Below are 27,922 nucleotides of genomic sequence, written 5' to 3'. Positions count from 1 at the left end.
ATGGCAGACAAAGGGTTTGTAATGGTTCTGAAGGCCTGTGCCAACATCTAAGGCTCCAGTGATCACCACAGACCAGAAGGGATATGCTTGTTACTCAGAATGCCCAAAAACTTGAGATGACCAAAATGAGACTGAATATGGCTCAGGAGGAAAGCAAAAACATGAAGCCAGGAAAGTAGTGCTGTCATGTAAAAGAGAGAAGAAAGGAGCCAAGTATAGCCTGGGACAGGTCAGGATGAAGACCTGCTCAGTGTGAATCATTGGGAATGACTTTAATGTGATACAATATGGCACAAACTGAACCAACTTACTTGAGGTTCAAGTTCAGGAATTAGAGGCTGTGTAAACAAAACTTTTGAGAAATAATTGATTACTAAGCTATACTTGTTTTCAACTGTTTCCTGTAGGAGAGACAGTCTGAAGTTTTGACCTTTAAGAGTATGTGTGGGTGGCAAAAATCCATGCTGACTAGCAGCCAGATGGCATTCACTGGAGAGTTTAATTTAGATGAAGTCACAGGTATATGTTTTCATTGGAATTCCTTAAAGACTATTTGCTGACAGAGACTGCAATGAACGAATGAAGTAACATACTCCAAATATCTGCGTAAGTAAAGTGGCTCATAGGAATTCCCCCACCTGTTGGAATTAAGTAGAAAAGATGGAAATGAACGGCTTTGAGATGATTTTGAATTCAGTGCTCTCTCTCTATAAGCAAAAATAGTCAAGTCGGAGGCATTGCTCACTTATCAGCAGAGAATATGAAATGACAGGAAGCCAATGCTCAGTCGTTAAACTATGGTTAAACAATTGTTGCTATGATTATGTGAGACTATAAGCAAATGCTCAGACCAATGGCTGTAAAGGAAACCCCAAACTAGATGCACAGCATTAACAGGAAAACTTATTGTCTCATCTTAGAGTTTTTGGCTTGTCATTTGATTAAGGATGATGTCTGCCCATTTCAAAACTTAATAGACTATAATTGAGCTTGTCTTTCTTTTGTCTAGATACTCCCGACTGGATTCTTTTGTATTATGATAGATCCACTGTCATTCTTTTCTCCACCATCTCCTAGAAAACCACCAACCTGGGTGAACCTTACCTGTCTTCTTCAGGCTTAGAACTGAGCTGATGTTAACAGATAAGCTCGCAAGAGAGGATGCTTTCACTGTGATGGGTGTACTTGTTTTTCCTGCTAGGCCCCTGGTGCCCTCCAACACTCCTGCTTCCTTAGCAGGTTTGACTTCCCATATGCTCAGAATACTATGTTGCGCCCCCTCCTGTCTCCTCATGCCTCACCATTCTTCCCTGCATTCCAACTGAGCTCCCCTCATGCTGTATTGAGAAATCAGAAGCCACCAACATCCGAAGGACCAAAATAACCCTTACTTGCAATCTGGAATCCCTTCCTACTTCCCTCTGGTCACAATGGGGACTGTGTGCCTCTTCTGAAGCCCCCACTCTCCCTCAAGTGGTGCAGGTTTCATGCCCTTCCCTTCCAGTAAATAGTCTGTCTTTCCTCTCTGCTGATTCATTTCTCTCAACAATGAAACATGTTCCACTATCTCCCATCATAAAATCAACAAAACCAAAACATTTCTTTGACCCTTGCATTACTCTATTTATGATCCCATCTCTCTATTCTTTTATGTGAAACTTCTCAAAAGAGTTACCTACATATTCACTTTCTAACCTTCAGTTCCCTCTTATTAAATTATTAAATTCCCTCATGGAAAGCAGCCATTTAAATTGCTCATAAAAATCTTTGATGACTTGCATTTGACCAAAGCAATGTCTTCATTACAGTTGATACATCAGGAACTTTCGGCACAACATCCTCTCTTTTTGGACATATTTTCCCCACTTGACTTTCATGATGCTATCTTCTCCTGATTTACCTTCTCCATAAGCTGCTCTTTCTCTGCATTCACTGCAGCTGGCTTCTCTGTGTGTTTAGTGTGTGTATTTCATGGCCTTTAGGGCTTATTCTCTCCCTCTCTCTCTCTCTCTGGAACAAGTGCTTTATCAGTTCCCATGAATTTAAATACCACATTTATGCCAATTGCACACAAAATTATATCTCTAGTCCTTTTTTTTCTAAGCTTTATTTACATATTCAAATGACTTTACCATTTGTGCCCATTGTGTTCCTCAGAGCCATCTTAAACTTAATAATAACAAGATGGAACTCTTCATTTTTGTATTCCAAATGACTTTCCATCTTCACTTGGTCATTAACATATCAACAAATTGCATCACCATCCACCCTGTTATTTAAGCAAGAATCCTGATGAGCATCTTTCTTTCCCATTCTATACCAATCCCATTGGAAGTCTTCTCAGTTTCATCCCTAACAAGCACTCCCATCTGTCTGCCATTGCTATCTCAGTTGGCATCATTCAGTCTAAGATGAAGTAAATAATCACTTGGATGACTTCATCCATTTGTGCCCCTCTATAGTCACTCTCCATGTAGCATCAAAAGGGACCTTAAAATAAAGTCACCCAGTGGTTCCAGCTACATATAACAGAAACCACAGATCATCTGTCCCATTTTCATTTTTCCAATCTTATCTTACAAAATTTTCCTCCTCACCTACTATACCATAGCCATGTTGGTGGAAGGATTTGAAAATGTCAAGCTCTTTACAACCATATGGTTTTGCCTACGCTGTTCCCTAAACTTTTGCGTCACTTAGTCATTTCTTTCCTTTTAGGTTTCAATTTAAATGCTGCCTCCTCAGAGAAGCCTTTCGAGGCCACTCTCCCTTAGAAGAGATCCATACCCTTCTCCAGTTTAGCCCCTTCCAGCTTGTGTCTTTGGTGAGACTAAATGAGGTAAAGAACACCCCATGGTAAGAAGGACCACAATTTCTTCTGCACCATTGTTTGCCAGCATTTAGCCAAAGCCAAGAATAAAACAACTGATTTTGATTAATAGTATATTTTTTAAACAAAGGAGGAAACTATTTAGGAACAGAACCTTCATAAAATCATGAGTAAGAATGGAAATTTCTTGTGGTTTTTCACACCCAGGACACCACAATCACAAGACATGTGGGCTTTACCATTTCCCCAGCTGAAGTGCTGCACTGCCAGCTTGCCTCAGTGCCAGTGGCAGTGATACTGAGTACCGTGCTTACGTATACTGAGATAGCAGTTGTAGAGAGCTTACTTTGTGGTAGAAACTGGACTATGCATTTAAAATAGATTTTCTCATTTAAAACTTCAAATAACACCACAAGGCAGGTATTATTCATCACTACCTTAAGTGTATATGCAAAAATATCTCTTTGCATAAAACTTCATGTAGGTTATGGACTTCCTTAAAACCTACAGACTCTGTTGAAGAAGCACAATGGTATCCATAGTGTTCTCAAAGGTACAATGCTCCTAAATATTTGGAAATGTTTCTAGAAGATACTAGAATGTCCATTTATTTGTATGTAAACAAAAATGTGTTAAGATTTACAATATGTACTAAACAGATTAATGTGGTTCCATATCATGAGTGAACCTGCAGACACCATGAGAGAAGCATGGAAGATGATTTATAACATAAAATGAGAAAAATTTAGATTTAGAGCAGGACTTACATATTTTATTCAACTTCAGGAAAGATGAATGGTTTTAATAGATTCCTCTGAGAAATAGTAAGGCAATACTTAGTGCAAACACAAGTGAATAAGAAAATGTCTCTTGCTTCTTTTCCTCCTAGTGTAAGATCTTTATCAACATTCTGAGTTTAAAACTGTGATCATTGATCTGGTCCAAAAAGTATACTCCCTGACTTCATGTGCTACAACTCTGCCCCACGGTGTGACCTTTTTTGGAGATAGGCTTTTAAGAGGGCAATCATGGTGAAATGAAGTTATAATAATGGACCTATATTTAGAAAGGATTGGAGCCCTGTAGAAGCATCTGCTTTTCTTTTTGCCACAAAAGAACAGAATGAGAAGTCAATTGTCTAGAATCCAGAAAAGAATCCTTAGTAGGACCTGTCCATGCTGCCACTGATCTGAGACTTCTAACCTCCAAAATGGTGTGAAATTATATTTCTGTTGCTAAAAACATCCAGTTTATGATATTTAGTTATGGAAACACAAGAAAATGAACAGAATGATTTAGCCAGTTCTAACATAAAATTTCCCCTCTTCTCAAAATTTTTGAGAAAAAGCTTGAAGTATGATTTGTATTATGATCTTAGTCCTAAGGTATCTGAATAATACATGAGTAGTTAGCTTTAGATAGCATGAGATTATTGTTAAAATTATATCCAGAACATAAAGAAAAACTATCATTTTAACCAATGTTTATAGCCACATTATTCTTGAGCTGAGAATTTATGAAATTTTACGATCTTTTTTAAAATTGAGGCTGGTTACTTAGTTAATAACTTTAGCAGAGACTTTATATCAATATTTATTTTTCTATTCCTTTCTTTTTTCAAAAAAAAGAACTCCAATAAACAACAGAGAATATAACTATTTGGATAAAAATGTATTTCCTGGCCTCCCTTGCAGCTATACTTTCTTATGAGTTCTGTCCAATAATGTATGAATGCTTATGCTCTTCTGTAGAAGTTAATGAACTTCTGTAAAGTACCCTCAAAGGGAAGAAGACATACCTGTTTTCTTCTCCTTTCTCTCTCTTTTGGCTTATATAATAGTTACCTATTGATACATAACAAATTACCTTGACAATTTAGTGACTTAAAATAGCAACATTTACTGTATCACAGCTGGTTTCTATAGTTCAGGGATTGGGGCATGGCTTAGGTGAATCCTCTTGCTCAGAGACTCTGAGAAGGCTGTAATCATGATTTTTCCTAGGCCATAGGCACTCCAAGGCTCCATTAGGGAAGGTTATGAAACCCAAATTCACTGACATTGTCATTAGCAGGATTCACTGCTATGTTGGGCTGAAAGCCTTTGGTCCTCATTGGATCCCTCAATTCTTTGCCACATAGGGTTTCCATAGGGCAGCTGTCAACATGGCACCTTTCTTCATCAAAGTAAGCAGGCTAGAACACAAGAGGCAGTGCCAACAAGGGAAAGCGTGCAAGATAGAAATCTCAAGCTTTTGTGACCAGTCATGGATGTGACATTCCATAATTTTTGCTGGACTCCATTTACTAGAGCAGATGTCTAGGTCTGGCAGGCAATAGGGGGAATGCAGAAAGGGCTGAATATCAAGAGGCAGGGAGCATTGGCAAGTAAGAGGCTGCTTATCCCAACTGGAATACGGATTCATAGGCAGGACCTTGAGGAATCCAGCTGGCATTTAGAAGGTATGCTGAAAATGGCAAAGCTACAAAGATGGGAGACAACGGAGAGCTCTGTCATTGTGGTGTGCTCATTCATTTATGGATTCCTTTTACCCAAAAAGGAAATAAGCTTCCCTTTAACTTCAGCTACTGTGACTTGATGACAATCTTAAGGCTATATGGTGTAGTCAATTAAAAACAAAAAGTCACATAGCATTGGTAAAAGCTTATTTTACCTAAAGTGATAAATTGTGGTTGAAATAATACAAATCAACAATAAAGTGACAAGCTAGGAAATATTTCTTTACATCAAAATATTTCTGGGATATACACGGAAAAACAATGAGGATAAGAAAAAAACAACTTTTAAGACATGATAAAATATAGGAATTTTATTTGACAGATGAAAATAGGAACATTTTAGCATGTCTTCATTTGTGATGTTTGACAGACTAAGTTATGATAATAAACATAAAAAACTACATTTGTCTGACATATCACCAAATTCAAGAGTTATTATTGCAACACATACATACATCATACACATACGTGTGTGTATGTGTGTATGTGTGTTTGTGTGTGTGTGTGTGTGTGTGTGTGTGATACACTGAGTCCATTTAGTGGTACTCTTGTGTACCTGTGTTTAGGACCGCCCACTTAGGATTAGAGAACATCTCAGGTTGTTAGTCCCTAGAGAAAACTGATTCTTCCCCTTTCAGCATCCATTGATTGCCTACAGTTCTTCATCTTGAGAAAGGAACCGATGAAATTGGCATGTCAACTGGTTTTGTCATTATGCAGATCTTGTTAGACTACCGTACCATGGAGATTTCACTGTGCAGCTTCCCTTTCATGTCTGGAATGCATTAACTAGCAGCAGGGGTCTTGTCCTTATGGCTCTTACATTCTTTCTGCCCCCTTGTCTACCATGTTCTTTGAACCTTAGGTGTAGGGGTGTCACTTGGGACTATGCATCTCACAGTCACATATTCTCCAAGTCTGACCAGTTGTGGAACTTTGTAACTGTCTCCATCTTTTGCAGAAAGAAGCTTCTTTGATGAGTGGTGAGAGGTATGCTTGTCTTGTAAATATAAGGATAGAAAATTTAGAACAGGACTGTGCAGGGTCACCTTACAAAATTTTCCAGTCATTTTGCAAATCTTCATAATAAAGAGTTCAGGCTTTGAATATGTGTGTTAGAAATACAGGAATGAAACTGAAAGCTACCGACTGACATCAGGGAAGCAGAAATTTACTTACAGAATTGTTACCAAGACATTTTTTTTATAAGTGGAGGATGAGAAGGAAAAATAAATATGATTTTAAGTGCAGCCAGTAATACGCTCATTAATTTTAGGTTGATTTATTTTTGAGAGACATCTTATTTTTCATGTTTGACAGCCATTAAAACAAAGAATAAAAACAAAGGAAACAGTACAGAGCTTCAATTTGCTTAATTATATGTGTTAAATAAAAATTTTCAAATAGAACAATGCTTCTTTATTGAATATTTACTAATAATAGTGAGAAACATTTCAAAGTAATCAATAAATAAAGGTTAAAGGAATGTATTTGTGTCTCATCCAAAGTAATCAATAAATAAAGGTTATAGGAATGTGTTTATTTTGTTTGTATCTCATCTTGAATTGGTTTTGTGCATATAGAATATGTTTATTTTCAACACACTGCATGTGCACAATTTTGAAAGGAGCAAATACAAACATGTTGTGCTGCAAATGCATGCTTATTTCTTCCTCACAGCCCTGAGTCACAGAGAAATCCCTGGCAGGTTTCCCATCACACTTGCTCCGCCCTGTCCAGTGTAACCATCAGTGGCGTCTGGTTAAAGAACTCAAAATGAGGCTAGTCAAAAAAGCAATGCGACACCCGTGCAGAATATTCCACAGACTTTCCAGATTCCAAAAAGGAATGTGAAATATCTCATTAGAGAACTCATATTTGATCCCATATTGATATATTTTAGATATAGAGAGTTAAATGAAATGCAGTGTCAAAACTAATTTTGCCTGTTTCCTTTTCCTTTTTAACTTGGCTGCTAAAAATTAAAACTATTGGTGTGGCTCACATTGTATTTATTGTACAGGGCTGCCTTGCAGGATTTATAGACTGTCAAAAAATAAATAAATAAAAGGAGGGTTAGTTAGTTGTACCCTTTGGTCTAAGTGATAGGTGAGGTCATGAGCACAAATGACTTGCAGGTAAGATGTGGCCTTGCCTGAGCTGATTTCTATACTTTGGTCTCTTGCACTTGTTTTTTCCTTTGCTCATCAGTTCTGAATCTCATTAAAGAGTGAAAGGATGAATTTACCACCCCTAAGACTATACCCTCTATTTTCTTTCCCTCCCCTGAGGAATCTACAGCACTTCTCCTGATTTGGCAGAGTGATGATTAATTTTAATTGTCAACTTGAAACGACCTAGAGTCACCTGAGATGGGGGACCTTTGGGTATGCCTCCGAGTGACTGTCTTGATTATGTTAACTGATGTGGGAAGAGACATGTTAATTGTGGGCAGGACCTGGGCTGTAATAGAAAGGGAGAGGAAGCTGAGCACTAGCAAAGCTTCATTCATGGCTCTCTGTTCTTGACTGTGGATGTAATGCCACATTATATTTAGCTCCTGCCATTGTGAATTCTCTGCTGTAATGAACAAGAACCTGGGACTGTGAGCTAAATAAACCCATTCTCCCTTAAGTTACTTTTGTCAGGGTATGTTTTCACAGCAACAGGAAGAAAAATGGAGACAGGTAATTTGGACTTGAGATTTAGGATTTATAGCTAGATACCCTCAGAGAGATAGTCTAACAGTATGTTTGTATTGTGAAAATTTATTCACGTCAATACAATATAGTGACTCTTCTTACTAACTTAATAAAACTGTACCAAAGAGAGAGAAGACTAAAATTGTGTCAAATGCCTGAAGTATGCTTTAATTTTTTAAAAAATTATTTCCTTTTAGTTTATGTGTATGCCTGCATATAACTGCACCACATGTTGCAGAAGGGAAGTCAGTTCTCCTGGAACTGGAGTTAAGGACAGGTTTTAGCTGCCATGCGGGTAGTGGGAACCAGACCTGGGTCTTCTGGAAGAGATATAAGTGCTTTTAACTGCTGAGTCATCTTTCCAGCCCCAAGTTATGCTTTTATATATATATATTTAAAACTTGCCTTATAAGTATTTTATTTTAAGCTGTGATTCTACATAGCCGTGTCTTAACTCTGAAAATTTCCTTTGCAAATTGATGTACACTATTCCATTAAGAATTTTTTAAGGGATTTATAATCTTCACATTTCTTCTAAGTCTCAGAAAGGCTGTCTCTCCTCCTAGAAGCCTTTCTCCTTGGTTTTTGTTAGCTGTTTTCTCTCAGTCCTCACATGACCTTTTCTCTGTATGTGTATGTCTTAGAGTAACTATTCTGGTGAGGCAGGAATTGCCTCCATCTTGCTTCCCAAGAGCGCTTGCATTTGGGCCTTCATCAGACCAGACTGCCTGCTGGCTTTCCTCTGTGACTGGGCTCCTGAACTGCTCTTAGACGCTAGAGGTTTGCAGTTTTCTTCCCTGACGAATTATCACAAAGTCTGATTGTTGTTGGTTGAAGGTTTTCCTTATATTTTCTAATGTCTACTTTTCTGTGACTTCCAAATATTAGTTTTGGGTCTTCCATTTTGTTACTGACAATTCTAGTGCTTACTCTATATCCTCTCTTTTCTAATTAGCCTAGCCCTTAAAGTACTCTCTAATGTACTGGGAAGATATTTATTAAGTACTGTATATGCCTCCCAGGCTTGCCATAACAAAATGCTATAGGCTGGGTAGCTTAAACAACAGAATATTTTGTCTTGTCTGAAAGATATATGGTGCTATAGGCTTGGTTTATGTTCTTTAAGCCTTGAAGAATGTTTTCAAGAAAAATGGCACCCAGAACCTTATCTAATACCATTCAGTCTGCTTACCCAACTTGGAGATGGGATTATTCTCCTCTTTCCACACCCTATTTTTTCATCCCAAGAAAGCACTCACTCTTGTAGAAGGTGTGTTGGCATGACAGATCCCAATGTCATATGTCTCTCCAAAGTCACTTCTCTTTCTGGCTGTCTGTTGTAACTCTTCCATCTCTGCCATAGACTGAAAGCTGGGCAGATGGTCTTTGAAGGTAATGCCATTTATTATAATTCCTGGTAATTCTATACTCTGACAAATACTGTGCAATGTATACAGAAGATTCATGTTGGCTGAGGACAGTGGGCTTCATATGAGTTTGATCTATCTACTTGGTTGGTGTTCTGCTGTGGTCATCTTACAATTCTAAATATTTTTTTAAACAAGGAGTCCACATTTTCATTTTGTGCTGGATCTCACAAATTGTGTTACTGACTTTAAAATATATTGTTTTTATTATTTTTATTTTATGTGTATGAGTGTATTGCCTGCATGTATGTGAGTGCACCCGTGTCATGCAATGCCGTGGAGGTCAGAAGAAGGCTTCGGATTACCCTGGAACTGGAGTTAGGACTGTTAGTAACTGCCATGTGGGTGCTGGGAATTGAACCTGGGCCCTCTGCAAGAGCAGTCAGTGTTCTTAACCGCTCTCCAGCCTGGAGAGCCATCTCTCCAGTCCCATGACTAACTTTTAGAAGGAAGACACTTATAAAGGATCAGTTGAACTATGAGTCCGAAGACCGAGCTCTGTCCCTGGGCCTGCCACTAAGAAAAATGTTCACTGTTTATTTTTATCCCCACATGAGAGTTTGTCTTCTTTCGTGAAAAGATGTAAACCTGCTTTAGAAAAGGTTTCTTCCTGTAGAGGACATCTGTTGTTTTTGCCTGCCAAGAATCTACTCCCCAGGTTTCCTCCCAGCTCTTTCTTGCTCTCTGTCCTATTGACTACTAGGTTCAGAGAACTGTCCTTACTTTACCCGCTACCCTGATCCAGGATGTGGTTCAGCCCTGATCAATCACTGTATTTTTAGCCTTCTAGACCTGACTGGACCAGAAATGGGTATGTGACCCAATTCAAGTCAATGAAATTTGATCATAGGACCTTCATGGACTGTGGGGGATTAGGGTTCTTTTCTCTGGCAATGCTGAAAGAGGTAAGTTCACAGTTGATGGTGGTCACTTAGCCTCCACGAAGAGAAATCTTGCTAAAGTCAAACCAAACCCAGAAGATTGTCAACTGTGTGTTACTGTGGGTCCAATCCTGGAAACGTGGTGTGACTCCCTGACAGTAAGCCACTGTGTCTACAGTCTATTTATAGCAGTATGTCAAATGTCTAAGAACCAATGACATTCATGACCCAAACGGTATGGGTGCGGGTGCCTCTCCCTTGCAACCATGAGGGTAAACAGGGATTGCTCACCATTGGATCATTGGTGCAGAGCAGCAGATTGTCTAATGTGTAGTAGACACTAATTTAATGAATAAAAGAGTAGGTTGTCAATGGAAGTCACTGTAAGATGTAAGTCTAAGTGGAGTAAAGTGATAGATTTCTGAAATCATGTGACTCACTTTCTCTGTGTATAGATATATTTCTGAGTGCCAGAGTTATTAACATCTAGGAAACCTGGCTCATTGAAAAACCAGTACATGCAAAGAGCCACATTTGATGATTACAAAGTCATCCTAATTGAGACGCTGAAAGAAGAAACTGAGATAAACTTCCAGGAAGAGCTTTTAAACTTGGGAAATTGGCTTGAGTATGTTCTCTTTCTTAAAGTGTACCCTGGCTGAGCATGGTAGCTCATGCCTCTAATCCAAGCACTTGGGAGGCAGAGGTAGAAGAATCTCTGTGGGTTCAGCTAGTCTTGTCTACTTAGCAAGTTCCAGGCCACTCAGAACTACAATGAAACCCCAACTCAATAGTGATAGTAGTAATAATAATAATGTTTCTTGTTAATATTGTTTATTATTATTACTAGTACTATTATTATAAAGCATATCCTGGTGTTACATGAAGAATACAGTAGCAGCCTCTGCTAAAAGAGCAAATGAGTTAAAGGAATCTTGGGATGGTCTACCATTATCCTATCAGCGTGCCATCATTTATGTTAAAAGGTAAAGAATTAGCTCAATTATCATCGTTAAAATACCTTTTCAAATTTATTAGAAATGGACATTTTTCTTTCCAGAGACATTTAAGTTGAAGCAATGTGCTCCTTGGAGAGGACACAGGCGGAAAAAAAGGTAAAAGGTAAATTATTGGATGATTCTGTAATTCTGCATGTCTTGGGATAAGTCACAGGAGATTCTGATAGCCTAAGTTTATAGTTTGATCTATGCACATCTTTCTGTTGGCAAGCATGAGAGGAAAATTTCCACATATCATCAGGAATGAACCTCTCCTGAAGATTCCAATTATTGATCCATGCATCCAACAGTATGACCATCTTGGCTTACCACTTCTTTTCCAGAGCTAGCAAAACTCTTGGCAAATTGAGCATGCCCCAAAGCACTTGTTAGACAATTGGATATATTAAGTAAATGAGTGAGTTCATCTCTCAGAAGTTATGAGCTCAATTTTTCCTAAATTTACATTTTTCTATGTCTTTTCATTTAATACAATTATGTAACACTTTGTCGTATATCACATTACTTGACATGCATCATGATATTTAAATTCTCATCTATTTATTTCTTACCTACTAAGATGGATCATGAGTTCTTTGATGCAGGTCTTATATACTTTCATAAACCATTAAGTATTCAAATATTTGAAAGTAAGTTAATGTCAGCCTTCTTGGAAGTCACAAATAGTTGGCACAGATATTGTTTATCTCCTCTTTATAAGGATTGCTCTACTGAAGACGTTACATAGTTCCTCCTCTACAGCCCAGGATATATAGAGTGCCCTAAATCCACTGCCCTATTCTTTTCTCAGTGTACAGGATCAAGACCAGAATGGTGGTCTTCAAAATCAACCCAAGTATAGAAGGATTAGTGGATCACTAGAAGCTGACATGGAAGAACTTAGGTACAGCTTAAAAATTAGGTCTTTTGTTTTAGCTATGAGAAGCCAAGGCCAGTCCCTAAGGTGAAAATGTTTGTTCTAGGTTACTGAGCAATTTTAAGAACCCAGAAATTCTCATCCCAGGAACTATTCTCCTGTGGGCAAGACCAGCTCCTGGATGAAAGGCATTACATCAAGAATGACTTCACTTTTTATCAATTAGGGTCAGAATTTTAAATATTCCTTTTCAAAAGTCTCCATCAGAAAACACAAAAGAAGAGTGATTGCTTTGAATATGAAATGCTCAGGGGATTATACTTCTCCTTTTCCACAAATCAAACAGATGAAAGATTGGATGTCAGGACTTTTACCACACAAACCTTTTCTGTAAAAACTGAAAAGATTTCATTGTATTCTCTAAAAGTTTGTGCTGCACTTCAAAAAAGAAAAATAAAAGTGGTGAATATTTCTTCTTGAGTTCAGAGGCACTAATTTTATGCTTCAGGGTTGAACTCCTGAAATAGAGTACATATATGTGTGGCACATACGAACCTCAGCTACCAGCTGGCTGCTGTGGCTGGAGGAGAAAATGTGCAATCTTCACTCAGCACTGCACTTGATCCTTTGATTCCTGCCTCATAGTAGTGGTCGTCTTGTGTCACCAGCTCCTTGAGAGCAGCCACTAGGCCTTCTCCTCACTGATTTTCTAGCTATGAAATCATTCTAGATCTGTCTTCTACTTGAAATTCTCCAATAGCTTTAAAATAAATTAAACATGTAATTACCCCTCCGTATTCCATAGTTCTACATTCATGTACAACAGAGTATAGCTGTTTGTGTAGCACTTACATTGGGTTAGATATTAGAGTAATCTAGAGATGATTTAAAGTAAGAGAGGATTACACAGGTTCCATGCAAATATGATGCTATTTCATGTAAGAGACTTGTGCATCCATGGATTTTGGTATCTGTCCTGGAAACAGACTTCCATGGCTACCAAGGGAATATTGGGAATGTAAGCTCTTTACCACTAACTAAGCTGGCCCTGCCCGCTTCTTTGGCTTACCTTGTACCAGTCTCCTTATGTCTCCTCTGGCCACTGTGGCCTTCTCCCTTGACTTCACATAAGCCATACTTGCCAAGAGCCTTTACCTGTTGTCCCTTTTGCTTAAAATAGTTTGTTCCATTATGTACATGTAATGATTTTTTATCACTGTTGTCTAAGCATATTATCCTTGAGACATCTTCAAAGTGTACTCTATCATAGTCACCCTATTTTCTTTTAAAGCACATTTAAATAATTGAAGTTATCTTGAATACTTATTTTTTTTACTTTATTCATGAGTTTATTGAGCTTTGAATAAATAGATTATAAGTAAAAACAACATAGAACTTTAATCCTGTTATTTCAGCCTAAATTTTAATTGAGTACTTACTTTTATCTGATTAGTATCAGTGCTGCATCTCTGAAATACAGGCTCTAGGAGACTGTAGATCCCATCTTGTTCACCTCTGTGTTTCAGTTCCCAGAAGAGTACCTAGCACATAGCAGGCATTCCTTAAGTAGTAGGTTTTCTTGCATCACCTGCAGTGCATCTTACTATTATGTCCTAGGTAGAGAAAGAGAAAAAGGGCCATCTAGTTTCTAGTTAAGGTTCTGTAACCAGGACAATCACTAATACAGGACTGAGGGAAGGGTATGTTCTTAGCCAGCTATTTGTGTCTGTAAGCGCCATTGCTACTTTTAAAATGGTGACAAATTTATGCAGATCTTGAAATAATCACCCCCACCTCTTTTTGTTTCCTTTTGAGACAAGCTCTCTTGCATCAGCTTCCTAAGTGCTGGAATTACGGATGAACTGGTCAACTTGTAAAAGATTATTTTTTCACTTTACATTCAGATATATTAATAATACATGATAGAAAAAAATAAAAGCACTGGATAGAAACAATAAATGGTTTTACATTTATGTGGCTTCCTGGAGGGCCCCCTTAGAGGTATTCCAAGGATAAATTCACTGTGTCAACTCTGACTCTGCTCAGGAGTGGCTGTGTGACAATAAGTTCCAGTACTTTCTAGTTGCACAAAAAAAAAGCAGTGTGCTGTACACGGATGCTCTTTGATAGTGGTTCAATTGAGCTGTATAAGCATCTAGGTTAATTAAGTCCTCCAGACCATGTGTGCATTTTCTGTGTGCCCTTAATTTTCTTGATTTTCCCATCTAGCATCTTTGGGGGTGATGCCCTGTGGCTCTTTGGTTCCCTGGCAGGGACAGTCATTTTGAAAAGGGATCTAAGCTACCACACGAGGAAGTCAGAGACCACAGAAGCTGCTCCATACAATCCACACAGTGAATTCTGGGCATTATTTTTCAAATGATTTGCCTTTGGAATTTGCTCTTGAACAGGTTTTCATTTACATGTTGTTAGCTGAGAGTTGGTAGATATATTAGCTTATTGCTGGAAGGTAAACAGTAGTTCCTTCGAGATTAAAGTTTCAGGCTCCAGGCTCTGTGTTTGGCAGGGAGGGATCATGTGCATTTTTCTGTTTCTAAGTTTGCGTGTCTTTCATCTTCTGGCAAGTGTTCAGATGTGTTGTTGGTTTTTCATAAAACATTCAAAAAGAAAGTGAGAAAGAAGGCACCAGGGAAACAGAAGCTGAACAAAGTGGTAAGAAATTCTGTAAGAAGTCCGGGCGCCACAAGGGAGGGAGCGGGAACCAGGAAAAGGGTGTGCTGACTGACAAGTTGTGGAAAATCACTGAACCATAATAGACCTCACTTGTATTGACATGCACTAACTGAAGTGAACAGCTGGGTGAAGTAACTGAGCATCTTATTTTGGAGTTTGGCAGTGGACTGAACTCTATTTGAGAAGCAGACAGTTATGACAGGATTTTACAGGTCTAAGCTGAACAAAAATGTAGTTTGCTCGGCTCAAGGACATAAGTCTTGCAATGGACCATTACTTTTGTTAGACATTGCTTTCGTGGACGAAACACCCCACTGGCTCTCCTTTCACATCATGGCACAAGAGAAGCATGGGATTGTTGTTTGAGTCCTTTTAGTATAGTCAAGGATCCAATTTAGCAGCATGTTTGTGCAGGTGATATGCTACATCTGGTCATTCACACATACAACTTGAAACATACACGTGTGAGGGGTGCGGGAGGAGGAGGGGAGGATTTCACAGTGTTCTACTTCTGAAAGCCGACAATAATGGAACACTTACTTTATGTCATTCAGTGTGCCAAACCCCTTTCATACCCTCGGTGGTTTGCACCTTTGTCAATCTCTTTTTCTCCCTTTCACAGGTGGGGAACCTGAGGCTTGAGACGTGAAGTCATCTGCTCTGAAACATAATTATAACAGAGTCAACTGTGCAATCTGAATGTGTCTGACACACAAGCCTCTGCTCCTCATCAGATCCTACTGTTGCAGATGTACAGACATTTTCAGATCCACTTCTGCTTTGGACAGTTTGGTCTTTGGCCTAGTATGTTTCCCTATTGATCTCATTTGTCTCCAGATGTTGTGGCATTACAGTGATGCAGTAAGGGCTTTCCCACCAGTAACTGGGCAATTTAGAGTTTCCTGGTGATTCTCCTGAACCCATGGGAAACTTCTTGCTAACAGTAAGGAAATTCATAGAAGGAGGAAAAGAATGGCTGATTTCCTCTCCATGACCTTCGGAAGACATTTAGGCTCCTATGCCTGATGGGGAGGGTGACCTCAATGGAAGTACCATACTATTCTCTCTTTCACAAGCAGGAACCAACCTTGTAAAGAGGTCCCAAAATTCCATTTAAGAGCAATGGTTTTTCTAATTCTTCAGTTTTAAACTATAAACACAGGTAGAAAAATATTATCCTTTTCCTATACTATATTAGTTACTTTGTTGTTGCTGTGTCAAAATCAGTGTAAGAAAGAGTTTATTTTGGCTCACAGTTCTAGGGTACAGTCCATCATAACAGTAAAGTCATGGTAGTGGGTGACTGAAGCAGCTGGTCACATTACATTCACACTCAGGAAGTGGAGAGTGATGAATGCTAGCTTAGCTTGTTTTCTCCTTTTGATTCAGTTCAGGATGTCAGTCCATGGGCTCTTCCCACCTCAACTTAATCTAGATAATCCTTCATGGGCATGTCCAGAGGCTTGTCTCCTAGATGAATGTTGATCCTATTAAATTGACCATCAATATTAACTATGACACTTGCTTACCTTGAATTTAGAATTCTGCTCAATTATAGAAATAGATAACAAGCCACAGCATTGCACTCCACTATCTATGATTTGCCACCAAAGGAATATCACATTTTTAGACATTCCTCAAAATATGGTACACAGCTTGGAATATCATTTATGCAGAGCACCACTCTGAAATTATGATAACCATCAGACCTCCACTAGATGTTATATGCATAGATCTTATTTTGTGTTTGTGTGCCACGATGGCACAATGAAAATATTTTGATACTGGGTTTAAATATAATGACTCACTCCCTTTGAGTCTTATCCATGACCTTTAATTTCAGCATACATACACACATATATTTTACTTAAAAAGAGATTGACAGGACTTACAGGAGAACTAAAGGAATTCATGGCATTAAAACAACAAACCAACCAAGCAAGCAAAAGAAATAGAAGAAAAAGGAATAGAATGAAGAGCTGTTGAAGGACTGTTGCCTCATTCAAAAATATTTTAGAAATATTACCCATCATACACTTTATCTCCTGTGGTGAAGTAGCATCTGCTATTATTGTCCCTTGCTTTAAGCAAGGGGGAACAGGTTCCAAGCTCTTAGGGGAGTTTTCAGAGACAAATCCAGTGTTTACTGAGTGTGCCTTGGCTAGATTCTTCATTACCAGCTCAGAATCATTCCTTCTTGCTTTTTACTTCCTGCATCACAAGGAGAAAGGCTGGAAATTAGCAAATTCTCCTGTCCTCTGAAAGTGGGGCTCTAGATGAGGGCCCAACAAAGAGAAGTACCCGTAAGCCTTCCACATTGGTGAGGGGGAAACTTTAGCCCTACCAGAGACAGTAAGCACATTGCAGGGAGTTGGCTCACTGGAGTTTTGCACCCCAGCTCTGGGGAATTCAAACATGATTCTTCTGCTTAGAGTCTACTATTTGATTTGGCTTCTGTTTGTGAAATTTCTGCAGCTTCCAAATTTTTGGAAAGGTAGAATTTTCCCTGCCCCTCTCTTGGTTCATCCAAAGATTCAGTAAATCTGTAAGTTAAATTCTTTCTACTTTACAGAGGGTCTCCTCTGTCCTAAGAGAACTATATGCCTATGATGGACCAGGAACAAAGGATTTAATAGCAGAATATCAGTCAGCATTCTAATGAAGAACAGATGGAGCTATTTACAAAAGCATGAGAGAGTGTAAGAGAAACCAAGAAGGCATAAAGCCCCAGGCTAGGCCCAGCAGGGTGTTCCTCTCCCTCTCAGCTAAAGGGAGCAAGGGAGGGGCAGTTACAGAAACTCAGGGGAAGACAGCATCCTTACAAGAGATGTTCCTCTCTCCAGGGAAGGAGCTAGGAATAAATACGCCCTTTCTTTGTTTTCTAGCTCTCATCTCCTGTAGATACGCACTTTATCTGAAAAAGAGCATGGCATCTTGCCAGCTCTCTCCAAGAAGTCTCTGTATACTCTAATTTTTCCTGATGCATGTTCCCAGTGACAACTCTGCATACTCTCACCTGTCCAGTCTCATCATATTTGAATTCCAGGATCCTAATTTATATAATACAAAAAAGAGACACGTGGAAAAAGTGTGAGCTTGAGATGGGCTGAATGGGAAAGATAAATGAACCGTTTCTAGGCTGCACTTTCATGGGACCACACCCTTATCATTTGGCACATGTGTGTACACCAGGTATGCTGATTGCCTGACATACAAATGTAGGAAGTGAACAGGGAATCACTGAAGATATTCTCAAAACTTCCTAATCACATTTTCTTAAAAACTGATACAAACACGAAAAGTTTTTTCTCTCTTAACTTTTTAATATTAATTATTGTATTTTCTTTTTTATAATTTAATCTGTAGTCTAGTATACCTCACTGGAGATATGACATAACGGGAGTATATAAGTGGTGGAAAAGCCATAAACCCCCTCAACACTGTCTTCTAAGACTTCGAAGGTCTTTCCAGGCCTGATGACATCATTGAAGTTTCAGGTGAAAAGTTATATATAAAAATATAAAAATAGGAACTCACAGAATTACCTCTTTGAACCCTCAGTGTATAATATTCTGTCTTCAATGTTCTGCTCCAGGTCCCTGACTTTTTCTTATCCTTTAGGTCTCAATTTAAAACTCAACACTAAAAAAAATGCAGTCTGTCAGAATAAATACCTTATATAACTTATATCCCCAGAGCCTAGAAAGTGCCTGGCACGAATGATGCTTGGTGAGGATGCAGTTAGGGAAAAGACTAAAAAACAATATTACATGTGTTGCATCTTTTAGAATGATGAGCCTGAGGTCTTTTGAGAGAATATCCTAAGTATAAAGGATAACAGTGCACGCCCACATCTCATTAGATGATTGAGAAAACAACTGAGATACGAACAATGTCATGATTTGAATATGAAATGCACTGGTAGGCTCTTTTCCTGTCCAAACTGTACATTTTAAATTTTCTTTCTGTTACATTTGTTGCTCTTTTTCATTGCAGACCTGCATAAGAGTAATCAGTAATAACCATTCCACAGATTCAATGTTCTGCTGTCTTGAAATTTCTTCCACCAAAGACATTAGTACATTACTTTTTAATACAACCTCACACAAATTCTTTGCCAAAATATCACATGAAAGGCCTCTAGCCCAGTTGCTAATAGACCCTGTTCCCCTCTGAAACCTCAGGAATCAAACCTCACTGTCTGCATCACTCAGCACTTTTGTCTTCCAAGCTTCCACAAAAATGGCCCATTAAGTTCTGCCCACAGAACCCAAGAGCTTTTCTAGCCCAAAGTTCCTAGTCCTCTACATTCCTTCAAAAAGCAGCATGGTCAGGTTTATCATAGCAACGCCCTATTCCTGGTACCATTTTTTTTTGTCGTAGTTACTTTTCTGTTACTGTAATAAAATGCCCTGACTAAAAGCAAGTGAGGCAATAAAAAAAAAGTTTATTTTGGCTTAATTGTCCAGAGGACATACAGTGCATCATGGCAGACAAGGTATGGCAACGGAAGCTTGAGGCCAGCTAATCACATTTCATCTGTACACAGTAAGCAGAGATAGAGAACAGGAAGTAAGGCCAGGCTATTAAACCTAAAGCCTGTCCCAAGTGATATACTTCCTCCAGCAAGGCTCTACCTCCTAAAGGTTTCACAACATTCCCAAAAGTGCTACCAGCTGGAAACCAAGTCCTGAGCCTACCAGGGCATCTCATAGTCAAATCCTGACATTGGTTGTATCTCAGTTATTTTCATTATGTGCTGGTTAGTTTTTGTCAGCTTGTCACAAACTAGAGTCACCTGGGAAGAAGAAACCTCTACTGAGGAATTTTCTCTATCAGATTGACATATAGGCATGTCTGTGAGGCATTTTATTTGTTGCTTTTATTGATTTGTTTATTCATTTTTTTATTTTATGTGTATGAGTGTATTGCCTGCATATATATGTAAGCGCACCCTTGTCATGCAATGCCCACAGAGGTCAGAAGAGGGCTCCAGAATCCCTGGACCTGGAGTTATAGACTGTTGTTAGCCACTATTTGGGTGTGCTGAGAATTGAACCCAGGTCCTCTGCAAGAGCAACCAGTGCTATTAACCACTGAGCCATCTCTGCAGCCCTGGCATTTTCTTAATTGTTCATAGATGTAGGAGGGCCCAGCCCACTGTGAGTAGTACTGTCCTAGGCAGTTGAGCCTTGGCTGTATTAGAAAAGTAAGCAAGCCAGGAAGGAACAAACCAGTAAGCAGAGTTCCTCCATGGTCTCTGCTTCAGTTTCTGCTCCAAGTTCCTGCCTTTAGTTCTTGCCTTGACTTCTCTCAATGTTTGAGTCTGATCAGGACTTGTAAGCCAAATAAACCCTTTCTTCCCCAAGTTGCTTTGTTTTTCTTTTTTTGGTCTTTTTGAGGTAGCATCTCCATAGCTACAGCTGGCTTGGCCTGTAACTCCCTATGTAGACTGGGTTGGAATTCACAGAGATCAGCCTGCTACTGCCTCCCCAGCACCAGGCCTGGCCCCCAAGTTGCATTGGGTTCATGGTATTTTTCACAACAGCAGAAACCAAATTAGAACACACTTTTTTTTTTTTTTTTCCAGAAGAAAAGCAAGTAGTTTTAAATGTGTTAAAGCTCACACAACTGGAAATGAAAAAAGGCTTGGTTGGTTCAACACAGTGGTTTCTCTCAACCTGAAAGGGTAGGGAGTTTCACCTTCTCCCTGGAACGGCATCATGGGATTGAAGTCAGAAGTGCTCACAAAGATCCACACTGGTTTTATGTTGCTTTTACTCTCTTGAAATGCAATCACTGAGCTAGAGGTTTCTATGTGAAGACTGATGAGATAATGGAGAATTCTTGTGAACAGAAGGGATAAGTGCAATGCATGTCTGCCAGTTCATTTGCATACAATTTTCTCAGAGGGTGTCCTAGTTTGTTTCTCCACTGCTGTGACAAAACCCTCTGACCACTACCAACTTGGGGAGGAAAGGGTTTATTCAGCTTACATCTCTTGGGTCACAGTTCATCAGGGAGCCCAAGGTAGGAACTCAGGGCAGGAACCTGGAGGCAGGAGCTGGAGCACAGGCCATGGAGGAACGCTGCTTACTGGCTTGTTCCCCTGGCCCCTGCTCAATCTGCTCTCTTATCTAACACAGGCCCACCCGCCCAGGGTTGGCACTACCCACAGTGGGCTGGGCCCTCCCACATCACTCAACAATCAAGAAAATGCCCCACAGACATGGCCATAGGCCAGTCCAATGGAGGCAATTCCCCAGTTGAGGCTCCCTCAACCCAGGTGTGTCAAGTTGACACTAAAGCAATCCAGCACAGAGGGCCTTACTCTCATCCCAATAAAATGCAGGCTCTACTGTATAACTAGCAATTCAGTATTCTTTTGCTTACCTACAGTATTGATTAAAATGCCCCCTCCCTCCCCACGAGAGCTAGAGAATTCTTTTTTCCTCCCAGTATTTGACTTACTGTGGTTAATTAAATGTAATACAAGAGTTTGTAGTCCATGTTCAAAGGTGCTTTAAAGAATAGATGAAATGTTTATGGCTCAGAGGTATCAGACAAAGCTTATAGGAAACTGTTATTTTGGGGCTGTATTTGGCCACAACAGACCAAAATAGAAATATTCATCTTAATGACACTTAACCAAACTGAAGCTTTAAGGAATCATAAATACATCAGTTTCTCCAGAAAACCAAAATTTCACAGCAATAGGATAGAGTGCTCAGTCAACATAAACTGGCATAATAAGAAGCCTGGGATTAATAGGGGGGTGGGGTGGGGTCACAACATGGGGTGGGAGGTCAGTGGGAAGACAGTGGGGGAGGGAGATGTACTCAATATAAAATATATACCTGGAAGAAAGTTTAAATAAGATGGAATGAAAAAAGTCCCTCTGCCTTAATCAAGACTTAAAAGGAAGGACTCCTGAAGCAAATCACAGTATTTGTTACTTTGCTTGGTTTTTATCACTTACCAAACTAACTATTCTGTTATGCCCTGTGCTCCAACTGTCTTAAAAATCTTTACATAAGATGATTTATGAATTGCAAATAAAATTCAGTAAGATTCAAAATTATTAGTTTTGTAATTTTATCTTTTGGCAGAGTCAGTCTCCAGTGGCTTTTGTTGTTTTTGTTTATATTTGATACAATTCAATTTTGTGAATGTTGATGATGGCCTTGGTTTACCAGCCTTTTGGAAGAGAAGAGACAAGCATTTCATGACCCTTAGCCACCCTCACCTCCTACAAAGTCACTGATCTTTAGTGCTAGAAGGACAGAAGCTGCCCAGAGCCCAGGAATCCCTGGTTCCTGATGATTCGTAGTCTTCAGCCTGTGTGATTTCTTTGTGGTGCTTGTACCAGTACTGAACCCTGCTTTCAAGGGCGGTTTAGGTGGATTGGACTGGATGTTTCAGGGCATAGTTTTCAACTTCTAGCATTTGCAATTAAGAATGATAATCACTTACAAGAGAAAGCTGAGCTCAAACACTGAGCACATGTAGATGTTAGGGCCACAGGGAATTAGTCTGTCCATTAGAATGCTAATAAATGCAGAATATCCCCATTCTTAATGAATTGGTTAACTAAACAGAGAAGCTGGGGTGAAATACAAGTATGATTATTTAACATAAAAAATCAAGAAGGCTGGATGAATAGCAATTATATAATTACAAAAATAAACAGCATTTGAGTTTCAATTAATCCTTATTGGTAGTTCAGAAACATCCACCAGAATCTATTTCATTTTATTGCAAACTGAACCTTTCAAGTTAAAACAATTTTAAAACTTGGTCTCTAATATAAATCTCCTTATTAAAAATGTTCAAGATCAACATGATACATTTAACTACAAGAGCAAGGGCAATTAAGAAACTAATTTGGTCAAGTAAAGATATATTATTGTCCTATCCAAATATAAAGGTTCTACTGCTTGAATCCAATATGTTATTTTGTAAAAACAGTTATAGTTTTGAATTATAATGAAGATTCTGGATATACTAGGTTAGAAAGGCCATGGTCCTGATAAAAGTAAGGAAGATTGAGTGTATAAGACTGCTATTCAGGGTTTGCTAAGGAAGCAGAAGCAATAGGATTTTGTGTGTGTGTGTGTGTGTGTCTGTGTGTCTGTGTGTGTCTGTGTGTGTGTGTGTGATATATATATGTGCATGTCTATCATCTGTCTGTCTACATACTTAGCTATTTCTCTACTGAGATGTTTATTTAAGAAATTGGCTTACATGAGGGTGGAGGCTGGCATAGCTCACATATTCAGGGCAATCTAGCAGGCTGGGGATCCAGAGAAGAGCTAATGTGACAACTCCAGGTCTAAGGCAGTTTAAAGACAGAGTTGCTTCTTTCTCTGGGGACTACAGTCTTTTCTCGTAAGATTGTCATCTGTGTTGGGGAGATGGCTCAGTTGGTAAAGTGTGTGAATAGATGTTCCCAGAAAAACTACACTAAACTTTAACTGAACCTTCTGCAAAGACTGACCAGCTAATAACAACTTTAGTGGTTGTAGAGAGTTTGGAATGTTGCAGGCCCAGAGCCTAATTACCGCTTATCTTGGTCTATCTTTATCCCCCTAAATAGCCACTCCTTGCCCACCTCTGTTTCTGACTTAACATCCTGTGACTGACTAACATGTTAAAAAACCTTTTGGAATGTACTAACTTAGCAGACCCTCCAGCTCCACCAACCAAAAAGTTGGGTGTCATTAGACAGTATCTGAGGTCTGTAGCTGAGATTTGTCTTGCTGTAACCACTTGCTTAATGTTTCCACCAATGTATTTGAGAAATGTCTTGATGTATGGCTTTTGTTCTGTTACTTTTGTGAACATGAAATTTGGGGTAACCTGAATCTATGTTGCTGGGTCATGGGCACTTATATTTGGTTCCAGAATAAGCTATTTCTTATGCCTGTTGAGGTGAGAATTGTGCTTTTGCACTGACAAATTAGTGTCATGCAAACTTGAAGACCTGAGTTTCAATTCCCAACACACATCTAAAAAGCTAGGCATGATATTGTGCATCTGTAATGTGGATAGGAAGATGACTCAGCAGATAAAAGCACTTTCTGCACAAGTATCAGAACCTGAGTTCAAATCTCCAGCATCTACTTAAATATCTAGGCACGGCCTATGCTCCAGTTCTGTGGGGGAAGCAGAGACAGGACAACTGGACCTTTCTGACTGCCAGTCTAGCTCCAAGTTCAGTGAGAAGCCCTGTGTATGGCATTATCATCCCACATTACAGTTAATACCTAAATAAAACAGCCTGATTCTAACTTAACTAGTTTTTAAGAGTGGACCTGAACTTAGAAGACACCAGATCCCCCAGATGTCTCTTGGAGCTGTGCTGTAGAGTCAGGCTTCACACATATTTTTATTCAAAATTATTTCTCCATCATCAATTTTGAGTAACTACAAATGTAGCTTCACCCCTATCTTATCAAACAATCTTTCCTTTCAGTCCCTAGGCCTAAAAGGTCTCATACACACAAGGTCAAGCAATTATTCTCAGTCTTCATTGTTTTCAATGAAGATGGCCATTGTTTTTCAGTGCTTTGATATGTTAATTATCAAGCATACCCTCATTCATTCACTATCTTGGGGCAGAGGAGCAAATTGAGGTTTCAAAGAATCAAGGTCAGATGCCCCAGTAACAATAGTTTTCCAAAGTTAATTAAAACACTCCTTAATAATTAGTAGATGTGGAAAACATTATCACTGAAATCTACCTGATGACTTTATATCCATGCTCAGGTGCCCCAGAGCTCAGAAAGTAACCAACTGTGACTAGTAATAATCTGATATATAGAGATTAGAAACGCATGTGCAAACATCTTAATGTCAATGGCATTAAAACTGAAGTTTTCTGCATGAAACTCTGTATTTTAATAATGAAATGGAGATCTTTTTTAAAGGTTAAATCCTCATTTAATTTTATGTCTTATAGGGTTTATACTGAGTACAATATTGTATAACTGTAATAATTCAACTGTAAACCTAAAATGTACAGCCAATTTTGTAAGCGATGCAGCCTAGCTCAGAAAATTGTTATTGAATATGTCAATGCTGATGTAATAAAATGCTTCTTCTAAATATGTGGTTATTAAGTAAATAATTAACAAACACACATTAGTTCAGATTCTGTCCATTTTACAAAGCTCATTCCTACACCTGTGCCAAAGGAATAAGGCAGAGAGTGCTAGAACAAGACACGTGAGGGTGAGAGAGCAAGAGTCAGTGTCCTCCTGCAGCCTCTGTATGCACGCAGACGCAAGCACTCCCACATATGTGCACATATAATCACAAACACATACACACAACACCCTCATTGATTGGGATAAGGCCATACTCACACTGTGGAAAATGATCTGTTTATTAAAAGTATATTGATTCAAACTTAATCATATCTAAAAATACCATTCCCCAGTCTCATCTAGACTAGTGTTTGGCCAATAACTTGGTACTTCTAGTATAGAAATTTTGACACAAGGACCTAACTTTGTAGGGACTGAATTGAGAATTGTTACCCCTTCCTGGCTCTGATGTAAGCAGTCTGGGTGTAGAGGAGACATTAGAAATTTTAAAACACCATTTTCATTGACCTTCCCTAACCATTCTCTTCAACTTCCCTCCCCATGACACCCTTGCCCATAATTCTTACAGACAGTAGTCTTCCCTGGACTGTGGTTTTACATTCTATTATTTTAGTTAGCTGTGGTCAACTGTGATCAGTATTAAATATTAAGTGGGAATATTAAATGGGAAATTTCAGAAACACATAATTCACAAATTTTCAATTGCATATTGTTTTCAGCACTGCAATACACTCCAGCACTAGGTGGGCCAGTGTTACAGGGAAGTGGATGGGTCCTTGTCCAGCATATCCATGCTGTATATACTTCCTGCCTGTCCCTTATACCTGACTGGATTGTCAGGTTGGAACAGCACTGCAAGGCTTGTGTTCAAGAACCCCCATTTCACTAACTAATGACCCCCAGAGCACAAGAGTGATGATGCTAGACGTGCAGATATGCCAGAAATAAAACTTCAGGTGTTTCCTAAAGGGAAATGGTGAAAGGTCTCAACTTAAGAATCAAAGAAAAAGACACCATGCCAAAGTTACAAAGAACAAATCTATGAAATTATAAGGAAGAAAAAATAAATTTGAGTTAGTTTTGCTATTGAGTACCAAACTGCAAATTTAGGACCACACTACAAGATGAGTGAGCATTAAGAAGGAAAATGTATCAATCACAGGGTCAGAACTACTCATGGCTTCATTTCCTGACTCCATTGGGGTGTCTTAGAATATATCTCCTATACATTTTTAGATAAGAGATTCTATTGCATAACATAGTAACATTTGAAAACCAATGCAGGAAATTTGGAGATTATAAATTAGTTCTGAAGTTGGGGAAGGGAGAAAGAAAGATAATTACAATCAATGTAAACTTTCAAGTCAGGGGCTGAAGAGCTGGCTCAGTGGTTAAGAGTACTGACTGTTCTTGCAGAGGACCCTGGTTCAGTTCCCAGCACTCACAAGTGGCTAACAACCATCGGTAACTCCAGTTCTAGGGGATCTTATGCTCTCTTCTGGCTTCCATGGGCATTGCATGACATGAGTGCACTTACATACATGCAGGAATATACACACTCATACACACAAAATAAAAATAAAATAATTATAAAAAAGAATTTCAAGGCAAAAACAAAACAAAACTCCAAAATTAAAAAGAGGTGAGCAGTCTGAACAAGTGAACAACAGCCGCAACCACAAACCACCCTACTCAAAATCGGAATTTAATCCCAAACCTGGGGCTTTTCTCAATCCTCCTAGGTCCAGCTAGATTTTAAATTACAGCAATAATGCTTTTTCTGGTGCCAGAGAGATGGCTCAGCAGTTAAGAACACTGCTCTGGCAGAGAACTGGGGGGTCTATTCCCAGCACCACACGGCAGCTAGCAACCTTTCATAACTGTAGTTCCAGGGGACCTGACACTCTTTTCTGACCTTCACAGACACTGCAGGATGTGGGTGCACTTACACACATGCAGGCAACACACTCATACACATAACATAAAAATAATAAATAAAATATTTTTTAAAATGCTCTTTCTGTTCCCAGCACAGCCATTTCTCTTTGTGGTCCCAAGAAATATCTGAAGTTCTTACCAGCTTTAAAACATTAGATGCTAGATAAATTGACTGGCCTGTTTGCTCCTCGTCCGTCCACTCATCCCCACAAGCTGAGAGAATGTCTGACCCTCATCATTTTCCCAAGGAACAGACTTAAGTACACTCTGACTGGTCATGAAGTAAAAAAAGTTTGCACGTAATGCTTCATTAAGATTGATGACAAAGTCAGAATTGATATAACCTCCATGCTTGGGTTTATGGATGTCATCTGCTTTGACAAGACTAGAGAGAATTTCTGTCTGGTCTATGATACCAAGTGTTGCTTTGCTGTTCATTGGAGGCTGAGTCCAAGTCATGCAAAGTGAGAAAGATCTTAGTGGGCACAAAAGGTATCCCTCATCTGGTGACCCACAGTGTTCATACCATTTGCTACCCTGATCCCCTCATCAAGGTGAATGACACCATTCAGATTGATTTGAAGATGGGAAAAATAACTGATTTCTTCAAGTTTGACACAGGTAACCGGTATGGTGACTGGAGGTGCTAACTTGAGAAGAATTGATGTGATCACCAGCAAAGAGAGATAGCCATGCTCTTTTGATGTGGTTCACAGGAAAGATGCCAATGGTACCAGCTTTGCCAGTTGACTTTCCAATATTTTTATCATTGGCAAAGGTAGCAAACCACAGATTTCTCTTCCCTGAGGAAAAAGAATCTGCCTCACCATTGCTGATGAGAGAGACAAGAGGCTAGCTACCAAACAGAGCGAAATAGCCTCTAGGAGACATTCTGGAGTGTATGTGCTCTTCCAACAGGCCCTTCTAAGTGACATGCTGGAGATATGA

General features: G+C 39.1%; 1 pseudogene; it reads left to right on the top strand.

The window, feature by feature from the left end:
• On the top strand, positions 1-27,922 carry LOC103743569 (annotated as a pseudogene).

This window comes from Nannospalax galili, unplaced genomic scaffold (assembly GCF_000622305.1).
Source record: "Nannospalax galili isolate Female #2095 unplaced genomic scaffold, S.galili_v1.0 scaffold222, whole genome shotgun sequence".
Classification (NCBI taxonomy): domain Eukaryota; kingdom Metazoa; phylum Chordata; class Mammalia; order Rodentia; family Spalacidae; genus Nannospalax; species Nannospalax galili.
The sequence above is the reverse complement of the archived record's forward strand: the minus strand, read 5'-3'. Positions and strand labels throughout refer to the sequence as shown.